Genomic DNA, 17537 nt, shown 5'->3' with positions numbered 1-17537 from the left:
CATCTATATTTAAATTCGGTGTATCTGTGTACGGTGATCCTTCAACGTATTCTACAGTTATATCCTTATACACTAAAGATTTCTTTCTTGATGACCTTGTTTCATTCGAAAGAACATATTGAATATCTGTCCATCACAAATACTTTATAAGACTATTATTTTTATTTATTTTCGACAACAGTCTCCGACAAACTAACAACCAAAGACTTCAATATCAAGAAAACCAAAAGATATTCTAATATTCTAAGTATTTATATTAATTTAATCAATGTGCCAGCTTTACCGGTCAGGTATTTACTTTTGTGACTCCAAATACTTTGCACCTCATTCTCGCAACTTATTAAACGCCCGTGTAATATGCATGCCATGAATGAAAACTGCTAACTATGTTAGGTAGCGACGCTAAAGAGCTTATTACAATATTCAATCTGCTGGAAATCTAATTGGAAACATTTTAATAAGGACGTTGCAAGCTAGTGATCACACTAGACTAAATTGGATTCATAATTGGACACATGACTTTTAGTCTTGAAGTAGAATTGCAAAAGGTTGCAATTTTTTTATATAATACCTAGCTGACCCAGCAAACGTTGTACTGCCGATATTAAAATCGCGATACAAAAGTAACTGTTGATCGTAGATGGGTGAAAATTTGAAGTTGTATGTATTTTTAATTCATAATCGAACAAATTAAAAAAAATGTCAAAGAAATTAAAAAAAAAAAATCGTATAGACCACCCTTAACATTTAGGGGGATGAAAAATAGATGTTGTCCGATTCCCAGACCTACCCAATATGCACTCAAAATTTCATGAGAATCGGTCAAGCCGTTTCGGAGGAGTTCAAAGTTTAACACCATGAGAGACACGAGAATTTTATATATTAGATATAATATCTTACCATGCCATGCCAGAATACAAAAATGTCCTCTTTCAAGTTATTCAATATGATACATACTCCACTACTATACTAATTTTTAGCAAAACATAGAATAATCTTTGTTGATATTAAGAAAAATATAAGGAAAATATATCCTAAAATTACAAAAAAAGCGAAGACCTATGAAAGCCAAATTAATTACTGAAAGGGATCACAACAAAAGGGAATTTATGAAATGAATCCTGATATAAATCATGAATTGAAAATTGAATTGTCATCATTACACAAGGAGTATACGAATATTATTGACGAACGTGAGGGACTTATAAAATTAGTTAAAAAAAAATTGTAAAGGAGGTTAAAAGAAGAAGTAGTTTAAATAAACATTATTTTTGAGAAGGAACTAAACATTGCATATTTATTTGTTCTAGATCGTTCTCGTCCCTTATGTGGCATATTCTAGTGAACAAACCTCATTTTCAATATAACTCTATGGGAAATGTTTGAAGCTGAATAGCTTTTCATCTCCATCAAATCCAAACACGACGAACGTTTTCCATCTAGTCTTTTCAAATATGATTAATATAGGGGTTTACCTATAGTGGTTAGTGACGAATAAAATTTCCAACGCCGACTTTATGCTTTTAAATATATATATTATACTAGCCGACCTTACAGACGTTGTCCTGTATACACGACTTAAATATGAAAAATCAGTCCAGCCGTTAGGAGGAGTTCACTAACATACACATTGGCAGTAGATATATTATATGGACTGAATTGAGAATCTAAGCCATTCTCAAATTCGCTGGAACACACAAAAAAATCATCAATCCGTCCAGCCGTTTAGGACATAGTTCAATTGTGAATCTAAACCATTCTCGAATCGACCTAAAAACACACAAAATAAAATTTCAATAAAATCGTTTCAGCCGTTTAGGAGGAGTTCACTGTCAACACACGCTATATATATAAAGATGTACTGGTATCAAAACTAAAAAATATATTAAAAGTAATAAGTATATAAGAAAAAGTAAAAAAAAGGATTGTGTGGTTTTATGAAACCACGGTAAAAGTGATATAAAAATCGCTTTATCAATCTTAATTTTATACTTGGAAAATTAGAATGATAATGGGAAATAATAAAAACAATCAAAATAGCGTAGACCACTGGCACAAATGAGTAATAATATATACACTACACGGTCAGCTGCTGCGAATTATAGGCGCCGCCCGACCGTCACGCGACATGCAACACACAACCGAATAAAGTTTGAGACGATGTAATAAAAGTATCACATCAAAAATTTACAGTTGATTTCAAATAAATAGACACAATTACAATATAGCGGGTGAAAGTAACCAAACATAATAAACTGCGAATTTTTACCATATAAAATGTTATCATCCACACGTTGACTGTGGTGCGAATTATTATTACAATAAGAGACGAAACAAGCAGGACGTTCCACTCATGGTAATTGATACGCACTTTCGTGCAATGTAGCGCCGCTCAGGTTTCTTGAAAAACCAAAAAATTCTGATCAGCATTACAATTGCGCTTGTCTCCTTGAGACATAAAATGGTTAGTCTCGTTTGCCGCTAACTGCTTCGCGGCAGAAATAAGCGCCGTTGTGGTACCCATAATCTAGCCAGCATCCTATGCAAAGGAGCCTCTCACTGGTAAAAATTATTATCTAGCTTGTTCAAAAGCTATTGTGAAAATAACATTAAAATTTTCTTAATTAAAAAATAGAATAAGAAATAAAAGGAACATATTAATAAATATTTAATTAAGCATAAACTTCCTAAGAAGACCTTCTAAGAGATTTATGACAGTTAAGTAATTAAAACAAAATGTAGCTGCAATAGAGTCAAGACAAATTGCTGGCGTGTCAACTCTCGCGGGACTCTCAGCGCAACAGCAATAAGACTTTTTGAACAAGTATTTTAAATAATAATTTAACTTCTAAATGTTGTAGAGAAAATTTATATTTTACTTTTAACGACGTCCTCAATAATTAGGCTTAAGGTCGATAATCGGGTCTACCGTTTAGATAGTAATATGACAATTAAATAGAATTTGTTCACAATCATATGTGCTTTAATTTCTTTAACATCACATATGCTCCTAAAGTGAGCCTTATTACATTGTTATTAGGGCCATAAACCACACACTTGCATAATAATATTACATACTTGTGCATAATATAACTATCCCTACAAAGTTAAGTTACTACCTAACTGCAAATTATATGAAAGTAAACATAGCATTTTTAATTTAACTGGGTACTACAGTTCTTTTTTGTAACAACAAAGAGGTATTAAGCCGCTGAAAATCCATTTATATTTTAAGAATAAACAATGTGTCCCTTAATGATACGAAAAAAATTTAATATTATCAATTTATTTAGAATTCATAATAAATTGTTATAAAATATATGTATTTTATCACTTAATTAATAATTTTATAGTAGGCTGTATCGCTATATATGTGATTGATTTATCACTTTACATTGCAAATGATTTCTTGGCGTATTTTTCATTACTAGCCATTACATACAAACCCAGATCACTGTGGTGCATCTATGCTTATGCTATGCGTGTTAAGAAGCGTGCTTAAGCTCAAACATGGTGTTGATATCAAAACGTACCGCATCCTGATTTTTGCAAGTGTGTTGAAAAAGTGCGTATAAAACACGTGAGCAACTTGCTCACTAGACACTCGGCTGATTTACGCCCTCGCCTACGGCTTGGGCTGCAACGCACAGCATCGTGTATAACGAGGAACCTGTGTCATAATAAACTATTTAGATTCAAGTGTGATAAGGGTTACCCGTTTACACCATGAAACTATAGTTATCTACCAAAGAGCCGTTTTGGACTAAGTCATAAAAGACTGACAAATGTTTAAACTATTATAATGGTATGGAAATTAAATAATATTATGTAAATTTTTTACATAATGAAAAAGAAATATCAAATAATTACGGCAAATGTTCAATCCAGCTTAGGGGCTTTAAATAAAATCATTGAATTATATAATACCCCAAGATTTTTGTGGATATTCAAAATATTTTAGGTTTTTCTATTTTTATAAAATTTTCAACTACCTATAAAGTTCAAATCGACTTTTGAACCTTCTTGTACATGTGATAGCCTAAAGCTCTTTTCCATCGCTTTTTAATATCCTGTGTCAAAGCAAATACGTGGGGAACACTGGAAGTTACGGGAGCTCGCAACTAATAATAAAAACAAAAGAAAACCAACAACTATATATGACAACGCTCTCTCTGGAAATGTATTATTACTTTATGACTTGTAAATTTTATAATTTAAAAATAATAGTGAATATTCAATTTGCCAGGTTTGTTGGGTAATGTACGAATTATGTTTGCTTTTAAATGTTTTAGTTAGTACTGATTACGGGATACTTGCAATGTTTTCAGCATTTTGAGTTTTCTCGATACCTCAATGATGTTCGAAGCAAGTTAATATCAGTAGTCAAATTTCGTCACCACATGTAACGTCACAATGCAAAATTTCTACTGCACTTCACAAATGCGGTCATGGGTACGCTCTCTTACTGATAATTTACAAAATAACCTATGAGCAATCCTCAGAAATTTAAGGCAGTCGAAAGAAGTGGTACCTGCACTATCGCCCAACAAGCTTAAATAGGCACAATTGGTTTGGTCAAACATCAGTTAACGAGCACCTCAAAATCGGCGTAAAATAAAGGCATAAGTGCAAGAAATGTCTGGTAGAGGATTAAACGGACTATCATGTCAATCTGGTATGTCTGATGTCTGGTATGTACGTATATGAGGTCGATCCCACAAGACTGCCAACATCCTAGGAATATTCTGAACTTCAGTACCTGGTTGAAGAAACTGGCTGTATGCAAAATAGAAATTATAAAAAGGTCTGAATCCGGGAAGCATACCGTACCAAACCAAGTGCGAGTCGGACTCTTTTCCCTTAGATTATCAATGTCTCAAGTACTGGGTGAAAAAAAAACTCAATCGATGGTGCACTATTAGTAAGTAATGGGCAAGGATCCACACATACCATAAATGCTCTACGCAATACAAAAAAAACCTAAACTATAAATTCAAACTTAATAAAAAAAACAAATATCAAATGATGACGCTAGTAATTACATTTGTGTTGATAATTATTTAAGTAGTGTTAATGTGAATATGGCTTTAGAAGTAGCAATCCGATACCAAGTAATTCGGTTTCGTTTATCCAATTACATAAAATTTAATTATCTGCACATGTAATAAACCTGGAAATACACGACGCAATAATCCCACTAGGATTTCACAATTTCAATGCTTATACTGCCTGCTAATCGATTATTTATAATAAAACATAATGTATTTGCAACCAAGCCCGTGTTAGCATGGGCCGAACACCCAGCAATAAATTCTTAAGTTACAAGAGACCTGCTATCGTCGAAGCGTGTTGCAATATCAAAAACAGGGACTGGATACTGCTTTTATTATACGATTTTATATGAGGACAAAGAGAGCGTAATCAACAATATATCCACTTATTTATTTATTTTGATCATCAACATTACATCATTATATTTCACATTTCTATAAGCTTATGCTGGATACAATTTTGATATATGTAACAATTAGAGATGAACACATCATTCAAATAGGTACAGTGTGATATTGAATTAATAAGAGGCAAATGTGACATAGTCAAAAATTAGAAAGTAGGTACAAAATTTTTATAAGTTTTTAACTCGTGAAAAAAAAAGCAAACCATTTTTATTTTTATAGTTTTTGGTAATAAATGTTTTAAATTTTCGTATTAATTTATACGACAAGGGTAAAAAAACTTTCTTGTGTTTTTATATGGTATTTGTATATTATATTGAAGAGGGTTTAGGTACTTACTACTTGAAGAATTATATGCAGGTGCTTTGAAGTTCAAGCTGTATAAGAAATTTTTGAATATTTTTTTGAATTTTCGTTAAAAATATCGATTTATATACATTTTAAATTAATATTTTTCTATGGTCTTCAACGTTTGACGAAGGACGCGTTAAGTGAATTCAATATTATAATTGTTCTGGTATAAGGAATATGAAAGGTCTTGGAAGAGTGTCTGTCTTCAATATTTAAAGAATACTGAGAGGGATATGCGTTCTTGTAGGTCAGAATGATTTATTTTATTATTAACTATTTTGTGCAGTTCTTTATTATTCATTACATCTATTATGTAGTATGTCATATATATATAGTACATCTTCATATATATATTGTTAAAATTTCATTAAAGTTTAATTGTAGTATGAGGGGCTGCGAAACATTATATTATAGTGTCACGAGAGTGGTTCAAGGAATGGAAAGTAATACACAGCTTAAAGGAACGAGCCTCTATCTTCGCTGGTCTGCCGCTGTTCCTCTTCAGGTGGCTTCCTCTTCTATCTTCTCCTCGCTTTATCATTTTCACACTTTTCACTACTTCTTCTTCTCTTCTCTTCCTTCTTTTTCTTTTCACTTTCGAGTCTGAACTTGAACTGCCGTGGGCCACGCTTAGTACGGCTTATAAACCCCCGGGTCTGTTCTGTTTTCAAAATAATTTTCTTCCATTTTTAAAATTAAATTGTACTAAAAATTTTAGTAATTACTTTTTCGCTGAGCTACGAGTATTGTTGACGGAGCTGTGAGCTGTCGCAATTATCAATGCCTAGTTTGTTTAACAGTTTGACAACTCTCATCATGTACGTCGAAGCGTTGCTACGCGACAAACTATATTGAGATTAAAGTTTAAATGGTATTACTTATGATACTTGTGTTAATACTAATTTAATACATATTATCATATTATTATCTTATACTAACAAGGATTTACATATTAATATAATTTGATGAACTAATTATTATGCAGTGATTACCATGAATTATTGTACTACGACACAAGTTTAAATGAACTATATAATATCAAATCAACTTTATTTATTAGTGATTATTCTATTGATTGATTTGTTTTAAATGTCAAATTTAATTAACGATTATATGCAAACTTCCACAGAAAATTGTTTTTTTTTTTAATACGTATAAAATGAGAGCTCATTTGCGCTGTATGATTTTGAGCAAAGATTTTTTTGTCTTTTCCATTTAAGTAATTTAATATAATTTTTCTTTCTATATAAATTTTATATTATGTTCCTTGCTGCTATAGAACCCTTCATGGACGAGTCTGATTTACACTTGGCCGCATTTTTGTATCAGAGAACCGTCATAAGACCTTAAAAGGTGTTCAGGTTTTATACAACGCAATATACAATAATTATTATGTATCGTACAGACAATCATAGAGTCTGCAGCTCAAGGAGGTTATCAATTGTATTAATTATTGTCAATATATCAAAGGAAATAAAGTGGGTACTAAGTGCCACTTGTATTAAATTACCTATTAATTAACAGCTAAATGAAGACTCGCTCCCAATGTGACGTCAGTCGTGTTAATTAAACGCTACTTAAGCATCTAGAATATAACTATCCCGACTATTTGAAATGGCTGGCTTATTAGAACAATTGTACTCCATCCGTGTTGGATATTGTATTATAATAAAAATAGCAAAAGGGCTTGAGTGATATACAATAAATGTCAACGATAAATGAGTGTTTCTACATGAAATCCAAATCCCTTTATTCATTTGTATACAAAGTAAAAAGAACAGCGAGAACGTTGAGGTTTAATAAGAAGAAGTAACAAGAAATTATTTGCCACTGTTTTAAATCAATATTTACAGCTTCATGAGTTTACAAATAATTAAAATTTATGCAAAAGATTATTCATATGTCAATACTTACTTCAGAGATTTATTATAAAGCTATTATGCTAGCATATTATCGACATTACGAATTTAAATATTAATGTTGCTATGAATGTATATGATTGCTTTTAATTTAACATCATGAACCCGAATATCCGAAGCCAAAATCATCTCATTATTGCATTGTAGTACTTCTATCACAATAACATTTTTATCATAAAATATTTGCCTTAAATTGTAATTCGAATTATTTTTTCATTAGGAGAAAAAATAGTGCTGAATAAGCCTGTCTAAAGGATATGAATATATCATATGTAACACATTCTTAGCTATTGCCATATCTACAGGTATAAATAGTATTTCAGCTCTTATCTACAATTACATTCAATCAGCTTAGCTTTGCACTTCAGAAACATTCGCAAATTACTTTGAACTCAAAGCTCGGTCGTTAGCAGTTTTGCAGAATGGGCGGGAACGGTCCAGACTTAATGTGCTCTTAGGCAACCAAAGCACTTTAGAAACTTCATCAAATGTACAATAATATATTGTAACTGTTACAATATGTTTTCTCTTTAGAGATCAGTTCACTTTCACCAGAGAATAAATGTATCTCTACAAAAGTGTATATGGACAGTTTCAAACACGCGTTTGGTGTTCCAAGAACGCGATCACTAACCTCCTTTCTATCAGGAGAATTGAAGGCTTATTTTTACTTTTATTTGATAAAAAATATATATTACAATAAGTAATTGCTGAAAAAATATAATTCTTACCTAATTATATATTACTTACTATTTTCCAAGCACATTAAGACATTCATTATTTATTTTCTTCCGACTTAAATGTTTAGTATATCCGCTTTTTTTTAATCTGAAAATGTTTAATCAAAAATTAGATCAGTTTTAAATAACGGGACATAATAGATTCCGTAACGAGACGAGAAAACAAAGCCGCAGCACCCCGCAGCACACTACATGTGGACTTTTGCAACATAGGAGAATCCACTCCAACTAAAACGCCGTCCACTGCTTCCACTTGACACGGCGCAGCTGATGTTTTCATTCCTTACGGAGCCGCAGTATCGACTGAGTGAAACAGCGTAATTTACATACCTTGAAAATTTAACTTTATTTTTTGGACCATTCCGGGATACGGTGAAAGAAAAAGGCAGATCTTCTCTTTTTACTTCCAACTTGGATCTTAACGATGACGGAAAGACAAAGCTGACTAACCTTGGTGTCAAAGCATAGGGCTGTGAAGTCGGGCCAGAAGTACAATTCAGACAGGGCACTCTTCGGTGACTTCTTCTTTCCTACGATGTTAAAAGGACATCGGTGTCAAGGAAGCTAGATTGGCTTCGAAGAAGCTGGGGATAATTAATAGATCACGGTACTACAACAAGCCCACATTCTAGCGCTCTCCAAAAGCACAGGCCGGCCACATATTATTTCCTCTATTGCTGTCATCTCTGGTCTGACGTACCCCAGTATCAGTTCAAACCTATTAACCGCGTGTAAGCATAACTGCTCGAATTGTCGGAGATCCGGTGTTCTGTGAATACCTAGATCACTTGAAGTTGCTGGGAGACGTCATTCCATTGTATGTCTCATACCGCAATTAACAAGGTGAGTGTTCCGAAGATCTGATTGACCTGATTCCTGCCGCTGAATTCCACTTTCGCACGACTCGCCACAAATATTATCTCCACCTGATGGTGTCTGGCGTTCCTTTACAGTGCTGTTTTCAAAGAAAATTCTTCCTTGACATGGATATCTTTAAAAACAGTCCGTTTACCTTTCTAAAAGTCCGGCAACGCTTTTGTGGTTCCTATGGTGTTGTAAGAGAATATGGGTGGCAGTTGATCAATAAAGATCAGGAAACCTGGTTGCTCAATTGTACATTAAAAAAATCCTGATTAGTAAAATTTGGTAAGATTTTAACATGTAGGACGAAGTAGCTGACACATTAAAATTATGTTATTATTTTTTTTACCTTTGTTTAAAACTATTAATATGTATTAGGGATCTGACGATATATCTAAAAACACTGGTGCATTTCTAAAAATACTAAACGCACAGTGGTGCGCTAAGTATTTAAAGATAAACATTTGTGTATTGGGTATTATTCCATTTAAAAGAAGCTATTTATCGATAGATTGTGCGTTACCCTATCCCCATTCGTGTTCTTTCCCTTTAGGATCGTCCGCCGCGTTTGAAGTCATCACAAGAAGCGAGGAGGAAACACAAGGCAACGTCGCTTTTGTTCCGTACGACGAATGACCAGTGACGTCGAACTTGAAGCGCTAGAAGGCAACGTCGCTTTTTGATCGGCAAAAATTCAAGTTCATTAAATCATTGACCTAGTGACCCAATTCTACAGCGCCTTCATATTCGCTCAAAATTAAAAGTCTACATTTTGATATGATTAGTGCATCGATTTCGTGTGATGTTTTGTGTATCGTCAGCAAATGATATAACAAGTATGCAGCTACATTTTATTCATTTATGCAAAATCCATACTGTATATAAATATCACAAACATCTGCCTCCAATTTTCAACATTTTTGGTAGTAAAGTAACATCCGACCCGAACCGGCTATTTTGTTTATTGCTCGGTGTCAGTTATATGACGAAGGCCATCTGAAGATTACCCTTTTTTAAAATAAAATACCTACATAGACTTCAAGTTATGTATTATGAAACTAATAACAAAGGTAAGAATAAGTAAATGATACAGACATGCTGATAAGTTTTTTCAGTTCCGTGCTGATAAACACCAAGTAGGTAGGTAATTGAAACTTGAGGTTGAACTGCAGTTTCCAGCTTATTATATGAAGCTGAACTTTAAATGACCTCGGTGTAGTCTGTTAGGTAATAACTTAAACTGCATACCTACTCAAAGTGCTTATAACACGTTCAAAACACTTTTATATAAACATAATATTATATTACACTAGAAAATTGTTGTAATGATAGTTTACGTTTTATTTAAATCCCAGACTATAAAAATCATGTCAAAAGTTTCATTGGTGTTCGAATATTTATTAAATGAATAATAATCTGCATATTATTTATTATAAGACAAAAGTCCGTCTGTTTGCGATAAACTCACACAAAAGTACTACACTTTTCAGCAGTTGATGGCATGGTTCTCAGGGAAGGTAGTAATACATTTTTGTATATAAATTACAATATTTTTAGGTTGTGTCTGAAAAAAATAAACCATCTTTCAACGAAAAAAAAACTAGCTTTGAACGAAAACTGTGTCTTAACCCTTTCAGATATAACAAAATAATGTATGGTGGAATTATGTGTCTTATAAAGGTCTACAAAAAAGTCTGCGATGGCATATGTCCATCTCTTATGGTTAACATACTATATACATCTTTATACTTTAAAAAATTGGCAATTACAATGGTAATGTAAAAGTTACTTACACAAATTGATTTGATATACTACATCCCTTTCTGTATCACTGACAACGTGTGTGTAAAATTTCATCGGTTGTGTAGTCGAAGCGAGCGAGTACACCAAAAAAAGATTGTTCGTGATTGATTCGCGTTGTTTTGCATTATTAGTACATATTTTGTAGGAATTTGGCACGGTGTTGTATTTTTAAGTCAGTTCAACTAGTTATAAGTAAGTATCAAAGAAAGTTTTCCTGACTTCATTCTTCAAAAACGATTTATTTAATTTGCGACCAAATCTAAGATTTACTTGGTTATTTAGAGTCCAAGATTCACTATACGTATGTGTATAATAAATATTATTATTTGTACTATAATAAATTAATTTTACTATTATAGTTACGATAGATAATTTTCTGTAATTTAAATCATTTCCTCATAAGTCTAAAGATATATCAGGTACATAAATAATATTAGCGTTGAGTAATGTTAGATTTCATAATTATTAGTGCGCTTTGGATGTCGTAAAAAAATATTCAAATAGAGATCAGTTATGTATATTGTTTTGACTGACTCTGAAACAAAACAAAAAAAAACATGATTGGAAAATGAAAAGGCCTGACGCGATATCTTGGAATTCCCGCTTCGAAAAATATTTTAGCAATCGTACTTTCAACTCGAACATTTCCACAATGAATCATGAGACAATGAAATAGGAATTCAGTCGAAATTATGAAAATTGTAAACGACAACGCTGTTGTTATTCCTTTGGCGAAGTAAAAGCATTTTTTTTTTTTCAGCTCGAATTTGCCACTTGTTATAACAAAAAAGATTGATTGATAAATATTTCGTTATATTCTCGATAGTGTCCATCCCAACGTATAATAAAAACATTGTATCAAAGTGCGTATACCTTCTTTAAAGACAGGCAACGCTCCTGGTATTGCAAGAGACTATGGGATCGGTGATCACTCAGCTAATGATAACCCGTACGCTCGTTTGTTCCGTCTTCCGTAAAAATTGCATCTAAAAACTTTTACATTTTATTATATCTTAAAAAAAGATAAACAAAAAAAATCGTTTCTTAACAAGATCTAAATTTCTGCGGGATCAACTCATTCGTAACAAAGAAATTGAATATATGTCATTTTTAAAGTGTTTAATCAATCATCTGGCATTAATTACACAAATTAAATTTCAAACAAAATTTATTAACGATGTGCGCCTTAATCTTGCGTTCCATGCGAGTTCCACTGAGCGATGTAAAGTTCATAAATATAGATATGTCATTGCTTAGCTCTCAGATTGTGGTTTCATCTACAGGATCTACTTAACAGTTGAAAACCTGCTCAACCCCAATATTTGCATATAAGTATATTGACTTGAAATGTCGCTCTTTCAAATCTATACAACTTGTTATTTTTTGTAGTGATAACCCTCACTTCTGGGATAAACAACAAAAATAAGAATTAATTAGAATATTGGCGTAAACTTTTGTACTGTTTATTTTTCCGTGATATCAGAGTTCCAGAGTGAAACTTGAGATAATTTGAATTTTGATAATAAAATACACCATATTGCAATGAATTTTGTAAACTATGAATGTAAATTAAATACTAAAACACCAGTTAATTAAATGCACACCTCTTCCATACAAGAAGTTGTAATCTTTATTTTAATAATATGACTTACTGTACACTTTCAATAATTACAATGGGACCTTGTTGTTTTTACATATTTAGCTAAAACGTATTATGTATTAAAAATGTTTTGCAAGAACTTGATATTACGCGTTACGATAAAGGATGATAAATGTAGTCGTTAGGGCATTTCCCGGCAGTAAATTATTTTACAAAACGCTTACCTTAGATATCCGTTAACCCAGCCTAAGCATCAATTCATAAATTATTTATAATATATTGACTAATGAGAAAAATAATAATCTCAAGCTAAAATTTCAACAATATTTTAAAAGCTTATAATTTTTTTTTTGTCAACCCTTGACTTGTAGCTAAAAAACTACGCATTTCGAAAGTAACGTAGCGTTGTAGCGCGTAGGTTACTCTACAGATAATAATTCGATTCGAAGAATGATACTCAGTAACTAACATTTCGGAGCGTGATCAATATTGATATTATAAAAAAATAATTTTAATACAAAATTTAGTATTATTCTATTGATGAGGAATGGTACTAACTAATTTTTAATATTGTATTAATATTAATAATTAAATTAAAATTATTTCTAGCTGTAACAACAGCTTTACAATGACTAACAATAACACATTTTATTAAAGTGAAAGTAATATTATATTATACTTTATTGTTCCAAATTACTAATACTTCTTACAAAAGTTTCATGAAAAATAAATATTTTTATAGTTTCAGCAATTCCAATGTGGGACAATTTTTTTAATGTAACTAAAAAGACTAGTTGGTCAAGTCTACTTTAAAATGTTATTATAATAATACAATTTCTAGGAATTTATAAACTGATAATCAACTATAATTAGAAACATTTGTATCATTTTGACGACCTGTATAGCCGAGTGGTTAGCGATCCTATCTACTAAGCTAGAAGGTCCCAGGTTCGAATCCCGGTAGGAGCAAGCATTTATATGATGAATATGGATGTTTTATTAATGTATGTTTAAGTAAGTATATTGTATCAAATATATCGTTGTCTTGCAACCCATAACACAGGCTATATGCCTAATTTGGGGCAAGATAATTTGTGTAGAAAGTGTGTCAATATAAAAAAAGAATATTATTTTATTAATTAATCCATATCAACAAAAAAAGGACCAATTGGGTTATGAATATACCAATCTTAAGATTATCATATATTATTTATATAATTTTGCAATATGAAAATTTTCAATTCAATTAATAATTAATAATTTTTTGATCACTTGCCATCGTGTGTAAGCTTGTTATTCTCGTATAAATGGATGGAATTAAGTTTCGTGAACCCTTAATAAAAAAAATCTATATTCTTCTCATTATTTTCTTAAGTTAATCATCATATTCTTTTTATATCAGAGTAGGTCAGACTGCGGAACTCTCATTAAAAGTCTTAGTTTAGTATCTATTCATCTCTTTCAATGCCTTTAATAGCTTGCGGGTAAGAGCATTGAAATGCAGTGAAAGAAACAATTTTCAGCGTTGTTTACGTTGAAATTCCAAGCAGTTCAAGTGAGGTATGTAATTTTATTTTGCACTAGGTGAAGGTTAAATTAATTACTTACAACAAATATTGTCTTTAATGACGCTGAAACGAAGACTTATACTAGTCAGAAGTCACTAACTTTTGCTCGTGACGGATATACCATGATAAATGTGCCCTTGAGAACTCTAAAAAGCGGCCAAGTGCGAGTCGTGCTCGCCCATAAAGGGTTCTGTAGCCGTTCTTATAATTAATTTTACCCTGTGTAACCTAAAGAGCCAGTTAATAATATTTCTTATAACAAATTCAAACACTCATATATCTGCCTCTCTGTCCGTCTGTCAAGATGCATCTAATTCGAGACAATACACGAGAGCTTTTGTTTTTTTTTTTAGGTTTGGTTTTTATTAATTACAAATTAGAAAATTCACTGATATATTTCACAAATCTCACTCACAACGTGATAGATTTTTTTTTTGTAGTTCCCAAGGGAACGCGTTAAGCTTTTAGCGTCTTCATTGACGAAGGTAAGATCTCGTAATTATTATATATTATATTATTCCAATTAAGTGAAGACCACAACCTCTGTAAGGGAATTCTGCTGATGACATGTAAATGAATATAAGATGTTCTTTCTTTAGCTGCGACAGGAAATATACTTCATAATTCATCAAATTAATTAAAAAGTCTAAATAAAATCATTTATAATAAGCCGACCTGACAGACGTTGTTCTGTACATAATAAATAAAATACTGTGTTTTATAAATTTTTAATAACATTAATAACTATAATAACATTATATAATAACAAATAAATTAAATATTTCATAACATCAAGAATTATTTCGTAAAATATGCTTCTATTGTTATATTTCACAGCGGAACTGTCAAACCATGCGTCAATAAATTCTCTCATAGAAAATATGCTCATACAAAAAAAATATTAGAAATAAAAATTATTATCTGACCTCTCAAGTTGGACTAAGCTGCACTCCATGCAGTCATCACAAGCAAAATCCGTTCATTAGTTAAGGAGTTCTCTGAAAAAAAAACACCTGATGTTTAGTTCTAGAGAACTCCTAAACTGGATTTGTACAATATGATATTAAAATTTAATATATTTTATTTACACTATGGATATCTAAAAGTGTGACTAAAACATTTATGCAAAAAATGTTTTGATCAAGAACTTTATCGGAACTAGATAGATAAATATTTGAAAGCCAGTAACAAAACGAATCTTGTGCTAAGAAACTTTCCAAAACTTTCTTACCGGAGTAACCACTTTAAACAGTGTCTTTGTTACATTTCCAAACAAATAGCCTTTGTAACGCCTACTTGTAAATAAGCCAAATAGTCTTACAAACGCCTTCGTTGGTAACAATATAAATAAGCCGATTATTTGTGTTGTGAAATGTAAACTTCTTGTTTTGTTATCAATTAATTATGTTTACTCATGATCCTTTAAGTTTGAATAATAATTATCGAAGAATTATATCGATATTTGTCTGAATCAATTGTTGTAAGTATACCACCTACTATTGTGTAATACCTAGTTACTTTGAACCGAAACTATGTCGGTGTAAACTTAACACCAGGTGACCCGTACGCTCGTTTGTCCTCCTATTCCATAAAAAAAAATTAAATGGGTATTGAGATTTCAAAAATAATTTTATTCAAATATCCGTATTAATGCTAGGTTACAATTTTAATTACGCGACATAGTTTCGGTTCAAACTAACTAGGTATTACGCAATAGTAGGTGGTATACTTACAACAATTGATTCAGATAACTATCGTTAAAGTTCTTAGATAATTATTATTGAAACTCAAAGGGTCATGATTGGTGAGTACCAATCATGACCCTTTTTATATTTTTTATACGAGTGTATAAAAAATATAAAGTTAATTTATTACGGGGACATTCAATTCTTTTCATAACTGTTAATGAGCAGGAAAATTTTGTAATTAATAGCCGTGAGGAGTTTTCTTAAGTATTCCCTTATTCCGTTCGTTTTTTCGAAAATGTTTTTACAGCCTCAATTTTAATGGTAGAAATGAATTACATAACTGAAAATATACTAATTTCGGTTCGAATTCATTATAGGTATTCCAAACAAAGATTTCGTCAGCCTTTTATTTAATTTCGATTCAAGTTTTAAGTTTTTTTTTTATCGACGTTCACGAAATTAATTATTAGATTGTAATAGAATATTTATGAGGATATTGATATGGTTATATTTCAATTTTATCTTGATATGTTAAGTATGTCCATATGCACAATAACGAAGTTTCTAGAAACTGTGATGATCATAATGTTAACACTAGGAGCTAATATACACTTTTTATGCCTACTACTGTTGGACGATGTATACCTTTAAGACGATGCTTTTACAACATGATCCCAGAAAAATTACAAATCAAATGTGTAATGAAATTCAATAGAATTGATTTAAAAAAATCGTTTATGTGGTAAAGCTTAATGGCTATTCAATTAAAAGTATAAAATAATATTGTAAGACATTTAAAAAAGTGAAGAAGCCCACTGAGTTTCTTGCTCCCGTTTTCTCAGGACTTAGGCATAATATCGTTTCGGTTTTTGACGTTCAGTAAGTGATTTAAAATTATTTTATTATGAATAAAAATATTTGAATTCGATGCTAACACTAATAACTTTTAGAATTATAAAAGTACCTAATACTTTAGAGAAACCCATTTATTCAATTAAATTAATAGAACTATTTGCGTTAAAAATCAAATAATTCACTAGGAATACTAAATTTAAATGTAGATTAAAGCAGTGTGTAAATTTGCGATTCTATTCGTGAAATTGTTGGGAACAAACACTCCGTTAGTTGAAGCATGAAAGGGTTTTCTGAACACTCTACCCGACTGCCGCAAGTTGGAATATTTTCCAAGGATTCAAGATAATAAGTTTCCAGCCGAAATATAACAGAAACGTAAAGTTCTTTTGAATTGTCGTATTAGTGGACATGTAACAAAGTGGAATTGAAATTAAATGGTTTAAGACGTTTTAATTTAAGATTCATTATGTTTGAAAATTTTAGTTCATTCCATTATGTTTATAAATAAATAAATTATATGGCAAAGCAACGTTTGCCGGGTCAGCTAGTTAATACTTTTTAACAGCTCGAGTAGTAGGTACTCGTATGTAATCATTTAATGATGTCCTAATGTGCTATCGATTTTATCACTTTATTTGTTAATATCCGGACGACCGAGCCTTGCTCGGATTTTTAAGAATGTACAAAACTTGAACA

Source organism: Leptidea sinapis, chromosome Z (assembly GCF_905404315.1).
Source record: "Leptidea sinapis chromosome Z, ilLepSina1.1, whole genome shotgun sequence".
Taxonomy (NCBI): Eukaryota; Metazoa; Arthropoda; class Insecta; order Lepidoptera; family Pieridae; genus Leptidea; species Leptidea sinapis.
The sequence above is the reverse complement of the archived record's forward strand: the minus strand, read 5'-3'. Positions refer to the sequence as shown.